Source organism: Diceros bicornis, chromosome 31, assembly GCF_020826845.1.
Source record: "Diceros bicornis minor isolate mBicDic1 chromosome 31, mDicBic1.mat.cur, whole genome shotgun sequence".
In the NCBI taxonomy this organism is placed as follows: domain Eukaryota; kingdom Metazoa; phylum Chordata; class Mammalia; order Perissodactyla; family Rhinocerotidae; genus Diceros; species Diceros bicornis.
Window position 1 is genome coordinate 1,990,534 of NC_080770.1, and position 16,669 is coordinate 2,007,202.

The 16,669-nt window shown below is 50.2% G+C and overlaps 1 protein-coding gene across 2 annotated transcripts in view; it reads right to left on the minus strand.

The window, feature by feature from the left end:
* Nucleotides 1–16,669, minus strand: part of KCNQ1 (potassium voltage-gated channel subfamily Q member 1) — a 358,401-nt gene that overhangs the window by 61,118 nt on the left and 280,614 nt on the right. The window lies entirely within an intron of this gene.

The following is a 16,669-nucleotide window of genomic DNA, read 5'->3' on the forward strand; positions in this document are numbered from 1 at the left end:
AGGCTTGAGTTAAAGTTTTTACAAATGTAAATTTCCTTTCTGGCCAATATTTGAGCCTATAAATAGAGTCATTCAGGAGAGGCTGAGCTGGAGGGGTATCGTTCCGGGCAGACGGGGAGAGAGACACCCAGGAAGAGGAGGGCAGGGCAGAGGGAAAGCCAGATTCTTCGGGGCTGCTGAGGATGTGAAAAGCAGGAGGCCACAGGGGAGCAGGGGAAACTGAGGCTCAGACTCAAGAGGCTTGTCCAGGGCCACCCAGTGGGGTCAGGGCAGAGCTGGAGCTCTCGGATTGGCCCCTGACCCCAGCTCTCCCGCCAGTGGCCAGCCCACCCTCATGCCCATTCTCTCTGAGCTCTGCACTCAGACACCAGGTCTTTCAGCTCTGGAACTTGCCACAGGGCCTTTGCGCATGAGGCTCCCCTAGCCTGGATGTGAATCAGCTCATGACTCCTCCCCACCGTGCTGGGTATAGAGCATTAATGTCATCTTCTCCACTCACAGTAAGGAGACCAAAGCGCTGAGAGCCATTGTGACCTGCCCGGGTCTCATGGCCAGTGAGCAGAGGGGGCAGGGCTTGAACCCGGCCTTTGGCTAGAAAAGTGCAATGGGGGGCTCGAGTTTTGCCCTCTGAGAAGGGGGCGAGGGGATGGCAGGGCCCCTTGGGGCTCACATGCACGCGAGCAGCCTCGTCCCTTTGGCCAGCGGCGAACACGCGGAATCTGAGAACACACTGGCGTGAGAGCCAGGCTGCCCAGGCCCAAATCCTGGCTCTGCCCCCTGGCAGGACCACAGGGAGGGACGGAGGCTCTGGGGTCCGTAAGATGGGCATAGTGATCAGGGTGCCCACCCTGCCCCAAGGGGTAGGTGAAAACAGCTGGCCCTGGATACACCCAGTTCACAGAAGGCTCTGGGCCTCTGGGGCATCGGGCGTGTGGGCAGCAGCCGTAAGGGACCAGGCCACAGTAAGTGCCCTGAGCATGACACTTCTCTCCTCTTTCCTCCAAACTATAGTGACCAAACCAGACTTGTCCTCCCAGACTTGGACAGAGGGGGAAACTGAGGCTCAGAGAGGCCGGTGGGCATTGCCCGGGTCACCCAGGAGGGTATCCCCGGGAGGCACGGGGCACCTCCCTGTGGGCCTCCTCCTCCAGGCCATGCCCTGTCGCAACGGCTCCACTTTCTCGGAGATGGGGACCTCCTGCTGGGGGCCAGTCATCAGGGTCACTGCTTTTCCCTGAATAGGCCCCCCGCCAGGCCCCACCCCAGGATATAAGCAGGCCAGAAACAGGCTTCAAAAGCCAGCACTCACATTCCTTCCTGGAAAGCCAAGCATCTGATGCCAGTAACAGGCGAGGCCACCCACCATGGGGGGATCTGCTCCTGCTGGCCAGGAGGGAGTGGACGGGGGGGCAGTGAGGGGCGAGCCACGAGGCCAGCCTTCCCGCCTCCTGCCTCAACATTGGGAGGCCCCGGACGACAGCCCAGCAGGCACACTGCCCTGAGCGTCAGTCCTGATGCCAGCTCCAGGTTTTAGCTCTGGGCCAGCCTTAGCTCTGACCCCCCTCCCACAGCCATGGCCTTTTGGTGGCAAACCCCTCAGACACCATAGGGGCCTGCGGGCCTCATGCTTGATGGGATGGAAAGGTCTGGAATGCCTGCAGATCCCTCAAAGACCCCCTGACCGATGCCCTCATTTCAATGACAGGGAAACCGAGTCCCTGAAAGGGGAGGGATGTGATTTTTCAGTCTCCTGATTTTTCAGACCCATAGGCGTGATTGGGGCCCCTGATGCCCCCAGCTGTGATGGGTCACCCACTTCTCTGACCTCAGTGAGGGGCTCCCTGCAGATGAGGCTTGGCCCCTCAGACGGAGAATCCTGCTGCGGCCCTGTCACCTGGACCATGGGGACGAGGGTGGAGAAAGGAGGGCTCACGGGGGTACGTACCCCGTGGCTGACCATGGCCCACCTCCACTGTCCCTGTTTGTCCCTTTGGTGCCAGCCCGGCTGCTGCTGACCACTGGGTGCCAGCCCACGCTGGGGGACAGACGGCTAGACAGGAGTGCCTCCCAGGCCTCTCTCCCTGGTGCCTCCTAACCCTGGTGGGGGTTTGACCCACAAAACCAAGCCCAGCATGTGGGCCCCTTGGGTGCCGGGTTGTCCCAGGGGTCTTGCTGGGGGCAGAGGGCTGAACTGCTGGCCATGCTGTCATCCCCCTGAGTGGCTGGCCGCTGACATGGGTCCCTGGAAAGGGCTGTTGAGGTGAGCTGTATGTGGACAAGAACAGGCTGGCAGCAGAGACCACCTTACACTCAGGTGGGCGAGCCCAAGTCCTGGAGTGGCTGCTGCCTCTGGTGGGTGGACAGACGAAGGTCCCTGTCAACGGATGACTCCAGAGGTTCCTGCTCCTCCCATCACATTGCTGGAAAACAGCTGTCCTGCCGGGTCTATGTTCCCCAAATCCTCTGGGTGGGGCCACGTGACTCGCTCTCTCCAATGGGATCAAGCAGACGTGATGTGTGTGTTACTTCTGGGCTGAAGTAGTTAAGAGCTGGGGCCATTCTTCAGGCCTGGGAGGGGCCTGGCCCCAGTGGACATCTTGGCAGGGAGAGGGCCTGAGGGGAAGGAGGCTCAGACCAATGACCAACACCAGACAGCAGGTGCTGAGTGTAGCTGGAGCCCCGGGAGGAGGCTCTCAGGGGAGTGACTCAGGATGGCAAGACTGGGTGACAGTCCTTCAGGTGGGAGAGCAGCCCTGGCTGACAGAGGACCAAGGACCAGAGCAGGAGGCTGGACGGGAATTGGCAGACCTTGTGTCTGATGCACCTCCCATGAAACACCTAGGAATACGCACCCTGACTGTGAAAATCATCTCGACCTCAGACAAGATGAGAACCTAGCGTCTCAGAATAGCGCACAGGCATCTACTGCCAGGACGGCCCCAGCGCCCTGGAGCCAGGCTCTGCTCTCACTGCCCTCCTCAGTGCCATCTCGGGCAGCATGGTTTCATGAAACTGGCATGCCTGTTCCTGGCATCTTAGGTTACTTTCTTAGCCATCATCGGGGTGTCTCTCCAGAGCACCTGACAGACATGGGCTCACCGGCATCGTGCATTAAGGCTGCCTAACCTCCCCCAGCTGGAGGCATCTCGGTTTATCCAGCTCTGCTCTCTCTACAATCAAGCCGCTCCTGGTGTCTCGCTATTACAAACCGGAGTGTGACAAACACCCTCACATGTAAATCCACAGCCCTGGGGCTCCCTCTCCTAGGAGTGGAGATGTTAGCTCACAGGGCATGGGTATTTTTAATGCTAACAGAGGTTGCTAGATTCCTTTCCAGAAGCCCCGTTACTACAGTAACTCACGTCCCCACCAGCAATGTGTAAGAATGCCTGTTTCCCCACGTCCGTGCCAGCATGGGCTATTATTATTTTCTTAAATTTTGACGTCACTGTGCATTCCCCTGGCTGCTGGTGAGGGTGGTCAACTTCCAGCAGAAGACTGCTGGCCAAAGCTGGGCCGTCTATTGAAAGACGCCTCCTGAGCCACACTTTGGGCAAGGCCTGTGGGCGCTGCCCTGGTCAGGATGCCCAGTGCAGCTTCCCAGAGGCCCCAAGCGGCCCAGGCCCAAAGGGCTCTGACCTCGGGCTCCCTCCAGGGGCGCAGCAGCCCCGTCCCAGGGGCCGTCAAGTCTCCCTGGCACTCGCAGGGCACGGGGACTCCCTGGCAAGCCCGCCCACCTCTGCCCAGGAATGGGGGTGGTGGTGCTCAGCGTCAACTGACGCTTTCATTATAGGTTTATCTTTGAAACCCTAGACAAAACAGGGCTTGTGTGGTTTGACTGAAGAGCCAGCACCTCAGGACCTCGCCATCCACTAAGACGGCTCCTCAGGAAAGAAAAAATACACTAACCTTAAAATAACCAGTTCCCAGAATAGCAACTAATGACGGCTTCTGAAGGGAGCCCTTTGATCAGCCAGAGCCCCACGCCTTCGCCTATTTACGGCCATGTCACTCAAGAGCAGCTCACCAGCAAAGGGAGAAGTGTTGGGGGGGCAGGGGAAAGTGGGGGGCTGGGTGGGCAGGGCCCTCGGTGCCCGTTTGAGGCCACCCGACTTTCTGATGCAAGCAGCCCAGGCTGGTGGTGAGGTGCTCCATGGAGTCTCAGGCGGCTTGGTGCGCCAGGGGCAGCCTGGAAAGGCAGCCTCATGCAGTGGACACTGCTCCTGACAGCCCCCTGAGAGCCCAAGTGGTGGAAGCCAAGGCTGGTGGGAGGCAGATGTGGTTATAAGCACCAGAATCCCAGGCAGATTCTGGTGTCCTCAGGGACCTCGGCGAGGCGTGGGTCATGGGCTCTGGGGGCTCAAGGGGGGGAATTCCAGGGAGATTCTGTGGAATGGGAGCCCAGAGGGGTCTGCAAGGATGTGCCCCTGTTGGGAGATGGGGATGCCAGAGTTGTAAGATGCTGCTCTCCCGCCAGCTGCCTCATGTCTGCCCTGTGTCAGGCACCCACTCACCCTATTGGTGTTCACCCAGCACCTCCCTGGCCCTGGCCCGGGTCAGGGGCCAATGGGGGACCACACTCACCCCTGCCAGCAGAGACATGGCAGTCTAAAGCTGCCCTGTCCAAAAGCCCAGTCACCAGGCCTGTTTGGCTACGGAGCACCTGAAATGTGGCTTGTGAAACCGAGGAAGTGAATTTTAATTTGATTTAATTTTAATTCAAATTTAAATGCAGATTCTCAATTCAGTTATTGGAAAATGTTGAAGTATGTTTGGAATGACTGAGGTACGAGAATCTCCTTCAACCGTAAATTTTTTGGAATCTAAATGCAGACCAAGTTGTTCTGATGGAAACGTAACATCTGAACTGGACGTGCTGTGAGAGTAAAACACACACTGGCTTTGAAGAAAGAATGTCGACCATCCCAACAGTTTTTTTCTATTGATTATATATTGAAATGATAATATTTTCATCTATTGGGTTAAATGAATTTAATCTGTTTCTTTTTACTTTTTTAAATGCAGATATTGGAATTTAAAATTATACCTATGGCTTGTACTTTATTTCTGTTGGACAACAGTGGCCTAGATCAAGGATCAGCAAACTTTTCCATAAAGGGCCAGATAGTAAATATCGTAGGCATTGTGGATCACATACAGTCTCTGTCACACATTCTGTTTTTTTTGTTTTAAATGCATGAACAGGTCGGGAGCCCAATTTGGTCCACAGGCCACAGTTGGCCGGCCCCTGGTCCAGAGGCTCCCAGCTGAATCAGGCCAGCTGGCCTCAGTACAACAGCACTCAGTTAGTGGGGGATCCCTTCCTCTCTGAGGTATAGAGGGCCTGGAGAAGAGTGTCCTTCTCAGTCCAGCCTGCTGAGGGCTGGTGGCCCAACTGGACCCCCTGGAGTCCCAGCATGTGACCTACTTATGATTAAGACCCTAGGGACCAGCATGAACCAGACATGTTATACCAACCCATAGCTCCCAGTGTCCTGGGGAGACGAAACACAGCAGGTACCAGTACAGGGAGCTGGGGACATAGCAGCCATGAGACACAGGCTGCCCAGAAAAAAATCCCATCTTCAAAATCCTGATTCTGTCCCTGCAAGTGGACAAGAGCTTGTCTGACCACACGTTGGAGGGACAGACTCACCAGCACTGATGCGCTAACCAGGAAGGAAGGGAGGGTACGAGGAGGAACACGCAGTGAGAGTGGAACCCACAGACGGGAGAGGCGCCTTTGATGAACTGTCACCTGGAGCTTTGGTTCTCATAGTCTCACAGGTGATGGATGGCTGGGTATCCAGGCCCAGGCTTGCTCTAGGTGGGCAGTCTCACAGCAGAGCCTGCCATAAAGCTGGGACCTTCAAAGGGCTCCATGTTCAGTATGCGGGTCAGTGAGAAATAAGCCACTCCCTGAAAAGACTGTCAAGAAGACTGCCTTGCCACTAAGAGCAGTGGAACAATACTTGCCCTGAGAAGTCACAGCCACAAGCTGGTCCACTCTTAGCTTGGAAGCCTAAATGCATACCACCCGGGTGGTCTGGAAAACTTGGAGCCTAGGATTCAAGTCCAGGCTGGTGGTATTCCCACACGTATAGTAAAGGAAGAGGTCACCATGCATCCTCCCTCAGGGCCTCAACTTTGCCCTAGGCTCAAAAATTCCCACAGATAAATTTTAAGATATATGAAATTACTATTTTAAAAAAGAACCCTTAAAGGGAATGAAACATCATGAATGAGAGCCAGCAGAAAAAACAAAACAAAACAAAAAACAAAAAAACCCCAGAGAAACAGACTCACAAAGACTTTAGATACCAGAATTATCGAAAACTAAATATAAAATAGCCATATTTAACCCACTTCAAGAAATGTTTTTAAAGTTTAAATATGCAAGTAAATAGAAAGATACTATAAAAATGATTTATCAAGAATGCATAAAAACCAAATAGAATTTCCATAAATAGAAAAATAATAATTGAAATTTAAAATTCATTGGGCAGGCTTAACAGCAGGTTAGATATAGTTGAAGAAATAATTAGTGAATTGGAAGATGGATCAGAAGACATTATCCAGAATACAGTACAGAAAAACAAAGTGAATAAAAAAAAAAAGAGAGAAGGATTAGGAGACACGGAGGGGAGTGAGATGGTCCACCACACGTCTAATAAAAATTCCGGAAGGAGATAATGAGCTTAAGCAAAATATGAAGAGGTAATGGCTGAGGGTAGTCCAGAACGGATACAAAACACCAAACCACAGATTAAGAAAATTTACTGAATTCCAAGCAGAACAAACAAAAGAAACTCTCTATTGACACATCATAGTGAAAATGCGGAACACTCGAGTCAAAGGAAAGATCTTAAAAGCGGCTAGAGAGAAGAGATACATTGCCTTCCAAAGACCAACAATTCATCCTCATGCTTGTTTTCCACAGTAACAGTGGAAACCAAAGAAGTGTTGGATGATATTTCCAATGTGCAAAAGAACATCATTTTGGTAACCTAGGGCCTAGAATTTTATACCCAGTGGAAATATCTTTTAAAAACAGCAATAAAACATTCATTTTAAAACAAAATCTGAGAGATTTTGATTTTCAGTGAAGGAAATTCTAATGAATATTGTAGCCAGAAAAAAAGTGATCCTAGATGTGAGATCTGAGATGAAAAAGAAACGATGAGTGACCAAAGAGGCAAATAGTTGGGTAAATTTTAACACATAACAATTGTATAAAAATTCTAATTATGAATTGTTGGGTTAAAAAATACACACAATTTAACTAAAATGTATAACCACAAAGCATATAAGTCAGCAGGAGAGTGACTGAAGCTTAAGTGTCCTAAGGTCCTTATGTTATTACAAATACAGGTAAAGATAGCAATTAACTTGCTATATATCCATTTAAAACGTTCTAGGTTAACCTCTACGAGAATGGCAATAGGGGGCTGGCCTGGTGGTGCAGGTGTTAAGTGCACGCCCTCCGCTGTGGTGGCCCAGGGTTTTGCCGGTTTGGATCCCTGGCGTGCACTGATGCACTGCTTGGCAAGCCATGCTGTGGCGCCATCCCATATAAAGTGGAGGAAGATGGGCACGGATGTTAGCCCGGGGCCAGTCTTCCTTGGCAAAAAAAGGGGAGGATTGGCAGATGTTAGCACAGGGCTGATGTCCTCACAAAAAAAAAAAAAAAAAAAAGAAAGAAAAGAAAAAGAATGGCAATAGAATACGTAACTTCAAAACCAGTAGAAGGAAAAATGGAATGAGAAATAATCATCGATCCAACAGGAGGCAAAAACGAGGAGCAAAATAAACACTAAAAAATTTAGTACAAATGGAAAGTACAAAATTCATTGCTAGAAATCAACCCAAATATATTAGAAATTACATTAAGTGTAAATGTATTAAATAATTTTTAAAAACACAGCCATATAGTGTTTACAAAAGACATCTAAAATACGTATATAGGATGAAACAATTTAAAAACTTAACACCAAAATCAGAAAAATAAATCACAAGAAAACTACAGGTCAATATCCTTTAGGAATACAGATCCAAATATTCTTAACAAAATATTAGCAAAGCAACTCCAGCAACATATAAAAGAGATTACATACCATGACTAAGTGGGAAATGCAAAGTTGGTTTGACAGCCCCAAAATCAATTAATGTGTTACACCATATTAAAAGAATAAGGGATAAGAACTATGTAACAGTCTCGAAAGATGCAGAATGGGCATTTGAGAAAATCTAACATCCATTCGTGATAAGAGCTCTGAACACACTAGAAATAGAAAGAAACATCCTTTATCCTGATAAAGAGCATCTACAGAAAACTTACAGCTAACATCACACTTAATAGCAAATGACTGAATGATTTTCCTAGCCACTTCTAGTTAACATTTTACTGGAAGTTCAAGCCAGTATAATTAGGCAAAAAAAAGAAATTAAATGCATCCAGATTGGAAGGAAGAAGTTAAACCGTCCTTATTCACACATGACATGATCTTATATATAGAAAATCCTAAAGAATCAACAACAGTAACAACAAACTTTACTAAAATTAATAACAGTGAAGTCACAGTTTACAAGCTTGATATAAAAAATTAATTGTATCTCTATATACTAATAAGAAACCATTCAAAAATGAAATTAAGAAAAAAATTCCATTGACAACAGCATTGAAAATAATAAAATATTTAGGAGTAAATTTAACAAAAGATGTGTAAGATTTGCACACTGAAAACTAGAAAACATCACTTGAAGAAATTAAAGTAGACCAAATAAATGGCAGGATATACCATGTTCATGAATTAGAAGACTTAATATTGTTAAGATGTCAGTTTTTCCCAAGAGGATGTATAGATTCCACACAATCCCTATCAAAATCCCACCAGGCTCTTTTTTTTTTTTTTTTTTTTTTGGTAGAAATTGACAAGCTGATTCTAAAATTCATACAAAAGGACTTAGGACTTAGAATGGGCAAAATAATTTGAAAAAGAAGAACAAAATTGGAAGATTTACACTACCTGATTTCAAAACTTACTATAAAGGTACAATAATCAAGACAGTGTAACATGGTTTTAAGGAACAACAGAACGGCAATGAGAATCCAGAAACAAACCCATTTATTTATGCTCAACTGATTTTTGACAAAGGTGCCATGACAATTCAGTGGGGGAAAAATAGTCTTTTCAATAAATGGTGCAGAGGCAACTGGCTATCCATAAGCAAAACCAAACCAAAACAAAACTTAACTTAGATTTTACTTCAAACCACACCCCAAAATGAACTCAAAATAAATCACAGACCTAAATATAAGAGTGAAATCTATAAAACTTCTAGAAGAAAAAATAGAAGAAAATGTTCATGACCTTGGAGTAGGCAAAGAGGTCTTAGATACAACATCAAAAGCACAAGCCATACAAGAAAAGATAAATTGGACTTTATTGAAATTTAAAACTTTTGTGTTTTGAAAGACATGATTAAGAAAATGAAAAGAGAGCCACAGAATGGGAGAAAATATTTGCAAGTCATATATCTGACAAAGGACTTGTATCCAGAACATACAAACAATTCTGACAACTCAATAACAGAACAAACTACTTAATTGGAAAATGGGCAAGAGAGTTGAATAAACATTTCACCAAAGAAGACTATGAATGGCTAATAAGCACATGAAAGGTCGCTCAACATCATTAGTGATTAGGGAAATGCAAATCAAACCCACAATGAGATACCATTACACACTCACTCGAATGGCTAAAACAAAAAAGACCAACCATACCATTTATTTGCAAGGATATGGAGAAAGTGGGACCTTTGTGCATTACTGGTGGGAAATCAAAATGGTACAGACCGTTTGGAAAACAACTTAGACGTTTTTCAGAAAGTTAAACAGAAACTCACCATATGACCCACCAATTCCACTCTGAGGAACCTAACCAAGAGAAATGAAAACATATGTCCACACAAAGACTTGTAGATAAAAGTTCACAGCAGCGTTACCCATAATAGCCAAAACTGGAAACAATCCAAGTGTCCGTCAACTGGGAAATGGATAAACACAATGTGGTCTATCCACACAACAGAGAACTATTCACCATGAGAAAGGAAAGAAACGCAGGGTGGAGCGTAGATGAGCCTCAAGAACATTACACTGTGTGAAAAAAGCTAAACACAAAACACCACATATTGTTTGATTCCATTTACATGAAACGTCCAGAAAAGGCAAATGTCTAGCCTTAGAGAAATTTAAGGATACGGAGACAGAAAGCAGATCAGTGACTGACTGGCTGGGGGTAGGAGCTGGCAATGATTGCAAATGAGACTGAGGGAATTTGAGGGGTGTTGAGAATGTTCTAAAACTTAGTTTGGATGATGGTTGCACTTCAAACTAGAAGTTTACTAAAATTTGTCTAGAATTTAGTAAAACTAGAATTTTACTAAAATACATTTATATTGTGTGAATTTTTTTTTTTAAACTTTATTTATTTATTTTTCCCCCCAAAGCCCCAGTAGATAGTTGTATGTCATAGCTGCACATCCTTCTAGTTGCTGTATGTGGGACGCTGCCTCAGCATGGCCTGACAAGTGGTGGCGTAGGTGCGTGCCCGGGATCCGAACCTGGGCCGCCAGCAACAGAGCGCACGCACTTAACCGCTAAGCCACGGGGCCGGCCTATATTGTGTGAATTTTATGGCATATAAATAAAGCTTTGAAAAAAAAGATGTACATGGGCTGGCCCGGTGGCATAGTGGTTAAGTTTGTGCGCTCTGCTTCGGTGGCCCGGGGTTCGCGAGTCTGGATCCCGGGCGTGGACCTACGCACCGTTCATCAAGCCATGCTGTGGCAGCATCCCATGTATAAAATGGAGGAAGATGGGTGTGTATGTTAGCTCAGGGCCAATCTTCCTCACCATGGAAAAAACAAAAGATGTACAAGCAAAATCAAGTTTGCATAGCAATGATAATAGACTTTAAGGGGAAAAGCACTACTTGAGATAAAGAAGGTGCTATGTAATTTATAAAATACTGAAATCCAGCAGTGAATATATAAAAATCTGAATATGATTTGTACCTAATCATAAGATCTAAAAATATATAATGTAAAAATTGACAGAAATATAAGGAAAACTAGACAAATACTCCACAACAGTTGGAATTTCAACACATTTCTCAGTAATGATAGATCAAGTAGATAAAAATATTCCAATGAGGATATAGATCTAAACAAAACAATTAACAAGATTGTTCTAAGGGACATAAAGACAAAACTGCACCAACAGCATCAGAATGCACACAGTATTCAAATACAGAAGGTAAATTTATAAAAATTGACCACAAATCATGCCATAAAACGTATTTCAAAATGTTTCAAAGGATTGATAGCACGCAATTGCTTTCTCTGATAACAGAGCGACAACATTAAAAAGCTCTCACAACGATAAAAATCATATTGCTATATAGCTCCTGAGATAAACGAGAGGTTATAATGGAGACTAGAAAAATATATAAGTGAATGAACATTAAAATTAAATGCTATATATCGAAACTTGGCAGATGCAGTTTGAGTGGTATTTAGAGAAAAAATATATAGCCTTAAAGGCACACCTTAGAAATTGAGCAAGTCTGAAAATTAACAACTATCCAACCTAAGGAGTTAAAGAAAGAACAATATATTAAATCCAAGTAAATAAAAGGAAAAAAATGAAGAGAAGTGAATGAAACAAAACCAAACGTACCATAGAGAGGATCAACCAAGTCAAAAATTTCTTGAAAATGTTAATAAAATTGGCAAATAGCTGGCAAGCTTGACTAATGGAAAAAAAGGGAAGGCACAAATAAACAATATTGGCTGATGATACAGATGTTAAAATATCATAAATGCTGATAGATTTGAAAACTAAGACGGAATGTACAAATTCTTAGAACATGTAACTTATCAAAACTGACACAAGAAGAAATAGAAAACCCACACAGTCTCATAACCAGGAAAGTCATTGAATCGGAATTAAACATCTTCCCACAAAGAAAACACCAAGCCTAGACATCTTTCAGGGCCACTAAACATTCAAGAGAAAAAAAGAATCCTAATCTGATACAAAAGATTCCAGAATATAGAAACAGAGGGAACACTTCTCAATTCATTCTGTGAGGCTCACATAAATTTGATACCAAAACCTGATGAGGACAGTATAAGAAAGGAAAATCGTGTTACGTACGTATCTCACACGTGAACACCAACACAAAAATTCTAAACAAAACAATAGCAAGGGGATTTCAGCAGTGTTTAGGAAATAATATACAATGTGAAGGATTGGGGGTGATGGGGAGGCTGGAGACCACATAGGTGGCTGGAAAAATAAGCTAAGCGCAAGACGATGAAGGCCTGAGTGCTGAACTCAGCACGGAGGGAGAGGGGCTGAGAGCAAGGATGAGCTGCATCCAGGTGGCTCTGGGGTTGAGGGGGCGGGGAGTTTTCCAGGATGACAAGACCCCAGGGTCCCACCTGTAGGCCTGGGTGGATGGAAGATTCCCTCTGGGATGAGGGACAGAGCACCAAGAGCAGGGTCTGGGGCAGATGCCAAGTCCTGGGTAACTGGGCCTTCCTGGTCCAAGGTGTGTGCTCAGCAAAGGGGAGGTGTTGGGGGGTGTCCTGGGCTGGGGGGCATTGCTATCCAGGAGAAAGGTGTGTCTGGCAGGGTTCTGGGACAGGAGGCAGTGGAAGGAGTGTCAGGTGGTAAGGGCCGCTTCCCACCCACACCCTCTGGACTGGGGCCTGGAAACCCAGGACTTCTCTGGGTCCGGCTCGGAGCCATGAATATTTCCGGCCAAAACGGAGAAGAAAGCAACTCTCCCAGCTCACTGTGTGCCTCATATCAGCAAAAGCAGTATGAGCTGAGTTTGCAAAATAAACAGGGCTCAGCGTAAACACTGAGCAGGTCCTGGGCACTGAGCTAAGAATACACATGGGGGAGGGGGGCTGGAGAGCCTCCCCCCGATCGGGGCCTGGAGAGCCACTGGGATGCCTGCCTTCCCAGCAGCCCCGACTCCAGTGGGCCAGAGAAACCCGCGCGGGGGGCTGGGGGCTGGGCAGGGGCCGGTGTCCACAGGACTCCTGTCCCAGGGCCTGACGAGGCCCCTCCACTGTCAGAATCAACCCTGCTCCCCGACCACCACAGCCCCCGGCCCTCACTGCTTGCCCTCCTGCCTGGCCCTCCGTGTTCACGCTGGTGTCCCTTTTGAACAGACCCCTTATGTTTATGAAATCCTTCCTGGTTTCCTCCGTCTCTCTCCACCTCGTCTCCCCCGCCTCCTTGGGGTCTCCGCGGGGACCAGCTCTTCACCTAACTAGCTGTGTGACCTTAGGCAACCACTCAACCTCTCTGGGCCTGTTTCCCCACCTGTAAAAGAATTTATTTGGGCAAACAAAAGTCCTTTCCAGAGTAAGGACAACGTGAAAGAGCATGTGGCAGCTCTGGTGATCTTTGCACGGAAGCAAAGAGCAGTTCACACCTCCCCTTTCACAACCAAAGGGAGGCCAGTGGGGAGCGGGTCCCAGATGTGGGGCCGTTCCAGGTGTCTGCGGGTGAGGCCGGCGGGGCACAGGCTGCAGGTTGGGAATGCTCTTTCTGCTCTCTGCACCCCTGGAGCGAGGAGGGCCTGCACAGCCAGGCCAGGCTGCGGACAGGGGTACGAGGTTCCCCAGGGATGGGGAGGCATCCTGAAGGGCAGGTAGGGGGCTCTCAGTTGGAGTAAAGGCGCGCTGCTGCCAAGCCAGAGTTGCGACAAGGCCACCGGACTCCAGGGAGAAGGAAGTGCCTGGGGTCCTTCTCCGCAACGTGGCCCCCAGCCTGGACATAAGGAGAGGGTGGCTCCCTGCAGGGAAACCGAGACAAGTTGAGCTGGTCTTCCCTGGGAACTCCCTGCAAGTGGACACCCCAGGCCCCTGACCCTCAGAATGATCTGCTCCTGAGAGAGGGGGCCAGTCAGCGCTCATCCCAAAGGCTCCTCTCCCAGCCCCTCCTCTTGCGCGGGGCAAGCTGGCCTGGGATGGGACCCCTGTCACAGCTGAGGGCCTGAGCTGAGATGAGGAAGCAGCTGGGGGCCAGAGCCTCGACTCCCACTGCCAGGGCCAGGCTCCCTTCCGGCCTGAGGCCAGCCTGGCGGGGTTGGGAAGGCCCAGGGGCTCTGGCTGGGGTTGGCGGGCAGTGGCTCTGCCACTGCGTGGGCCTGCCGGGCCTCCAAGGGCTGGGCGGCTGCTCGATTTCCTGCCCCCAACTTCCCGCAGTCAGCAGGATTGCTCTGGGGTTGTTTATGGTCCTGATGGCTGCAGCGATAAGGTGGGGCCCAGGACGTGCCACTGTGCCCAGCGAGGCCCTTTCCCAGGGTCTGTCCCCCAGGGGGGCATCGGTTAGTGGCTGGGGAGGGGCTGGGCAGGCTGCCACTGACTGAGCCGGATGCCGCCCCACGGCAGCCTCTGTTTGGGTCCAGCACATCTCCACCAATGCCTTGACAGACAGCGGGGCGCTGCGATTCAGCGTGGAGCATGGGCCTGCTCGCTATCTCAGAGACCCTACGTGGGGGACTCCAGCTCTCAGACTGAACCGGCTCCCCTGCAGGACAGCGGGGTGAAGACAGCACAGAATCAGCTTCCCTAAGTTCTGTGCGGGCGGAAGCCCCTAGAATCCTCGCAACCCAGAAATGGCCCCTCTCGTGGGTGCAGAGCCTGATGGCCGAGGCCATCAGGGGCTTTGTTCCCAAACCTTGCCCCCAGGGATCAGGGACTCCGGAACCCGCTTCCTTTGTTGTTCAGATCTGAAGAAACGTGGGCACGTAATTGTGCACCCCAAGGCCAGCGCTGGCCCCACCTCAGCCCACCACACTGACCTCGGCCGACTGCCTCCTGGTTCTCGGACCCCCGCAGGCTGCCGGGCGGCTGCTGCCCCAGCCTGGGGAGGGGGCACTGCTCCAGGGAGCCCTGTCTCCTACCCATTGTCACCCCAGAGGACACTGGGCTCCGGTCTGGGCTTAAAGGGGTGGGCTGTCCTGAGAAGCATAAGGAAGGCCTGGTACAGCGGGGTGGGGGATAGAACGGGGCCTGGACGGGGAAGTGAGGGGCCGAGAGCGCATCTGGACGATGGGACAGCGCAGTGGCTCCCAGGGCTGCTGGGGTAGGCATGCTCATGGGCCCAGGGGCTGCCACGATTCCTGCCAGTGGTGGGGGCCAGTCAGCAAAAGCAGCCTTCGCCAAGGATGTTCCAGGGCTGGGCGAGGATGTCAGCATGGGTGCCTGTTTCCATTCCCTGGCTCTACCTCTGTTTCCTTTGAGGCCGGGAAGCCCCCACGCAGGGTGCCCGGCCTGCCGTACTGCCGCGTCTTGAAGGGTGTGCCAGCCCTGAGTCCCTGGTCCCACAGGCGAGAAAGAGCAAAAGCCAAGGACACATCTTGTTCACCAAAGCGGCAGAGTCTAGGGCCCCCGAGCCTCTGATCCTAACCGGCCTGGTGCGCTGACCTCTCCTGGTCTCAGTTCCCATCCTGCCAGGCAGGGACATGTCCTGCGGGGCCATCTACCTGAGAAAAGGCGAGGCATCAGCCCTGCTCAGGCCTTTGCTGGCAGAGGTGGGCCAGGCCCTCCGGCACGGTCAGGGTATTGGTGTCACACTGTCCCAGCAGGTCAGGCCTGAAGTGAGGGCCCCAGTGGGCACCTGGACAGCGACCCTCCCTCCCCCTGCCTGAGCCCACTTACTAGTTTCCTGGACTCCTTCAGCCCAGGCTAGGAGCAGACTGTACAGGAGGGAGGGGGTGATGCTGCAGGCCCCAGGGCCCAGGTGTGGCTGGGCAGGAATGGGGAGCCGTGCCCCTGCCCGGTCTACCCAGCTGCAGCCAAGAAGGAAGTGGGCCAGAGCCAGGCGTTGCCGGGGCAACCGAGCAGCAGACGCCCTCCCTGCCTGACCGAAATTCTCTATTTTTAGCCTCCCAGCTACTTTCAGATAAAGTCCATGTAGATGGAGGAGCTGTGCGGCAAGATAACAGCCAGCTCCAAACCACAGAGACTTCAAAGGGCAGCGCCAGCCATGGGCCTGAGAAAGGCCCTCCCACTCCCCAGAACCTCCCCTGGCTCCCTGGATGCCCTGGGAAGAGGTTCCCGCGCTGAGAGGCTGGGCAATGGGCACAGAGCCTGGCGGGGAGCAGGGGCATCCCAGAGGCCAAGGCTGCACGGGCTGAGGGACCGGCGCCCCGCAGCAGAGGGAGCATGGGCATCGCGGCAGCAGAGGAACCACAGGCCCCGAATTCCACGTGGATGCCCAACAGGGCCTCGGCAGACACTCCACACCCCCAGCGTGGTCAGGACCCTACAGCGGAGGGTCCTGGAGGCCACAGCCCCTCCTGGCCACTTGACACACCCCTGTGCCACTGTCAGCGCCTCTGATGTCCCCAAGCGCACATGGGCTGGGGGCCGAGGAGCCACATGCACTGTGGACGGCACTGCCCACCCTGGCATGCTCTGGAAGGTTCTCAGCTACTCCAGGGAGGGGCCTGCGGGCACTTGGTGCCACTTGCTAGTAAATACGCCACTTGTCAGAGGTCGAGAAACCAGCCTGGCCTCGACTCAGGCCGTCCTCCTCCCATGGGACCAACACCCAGCTGGGTGGGGAGGAGCGGACACA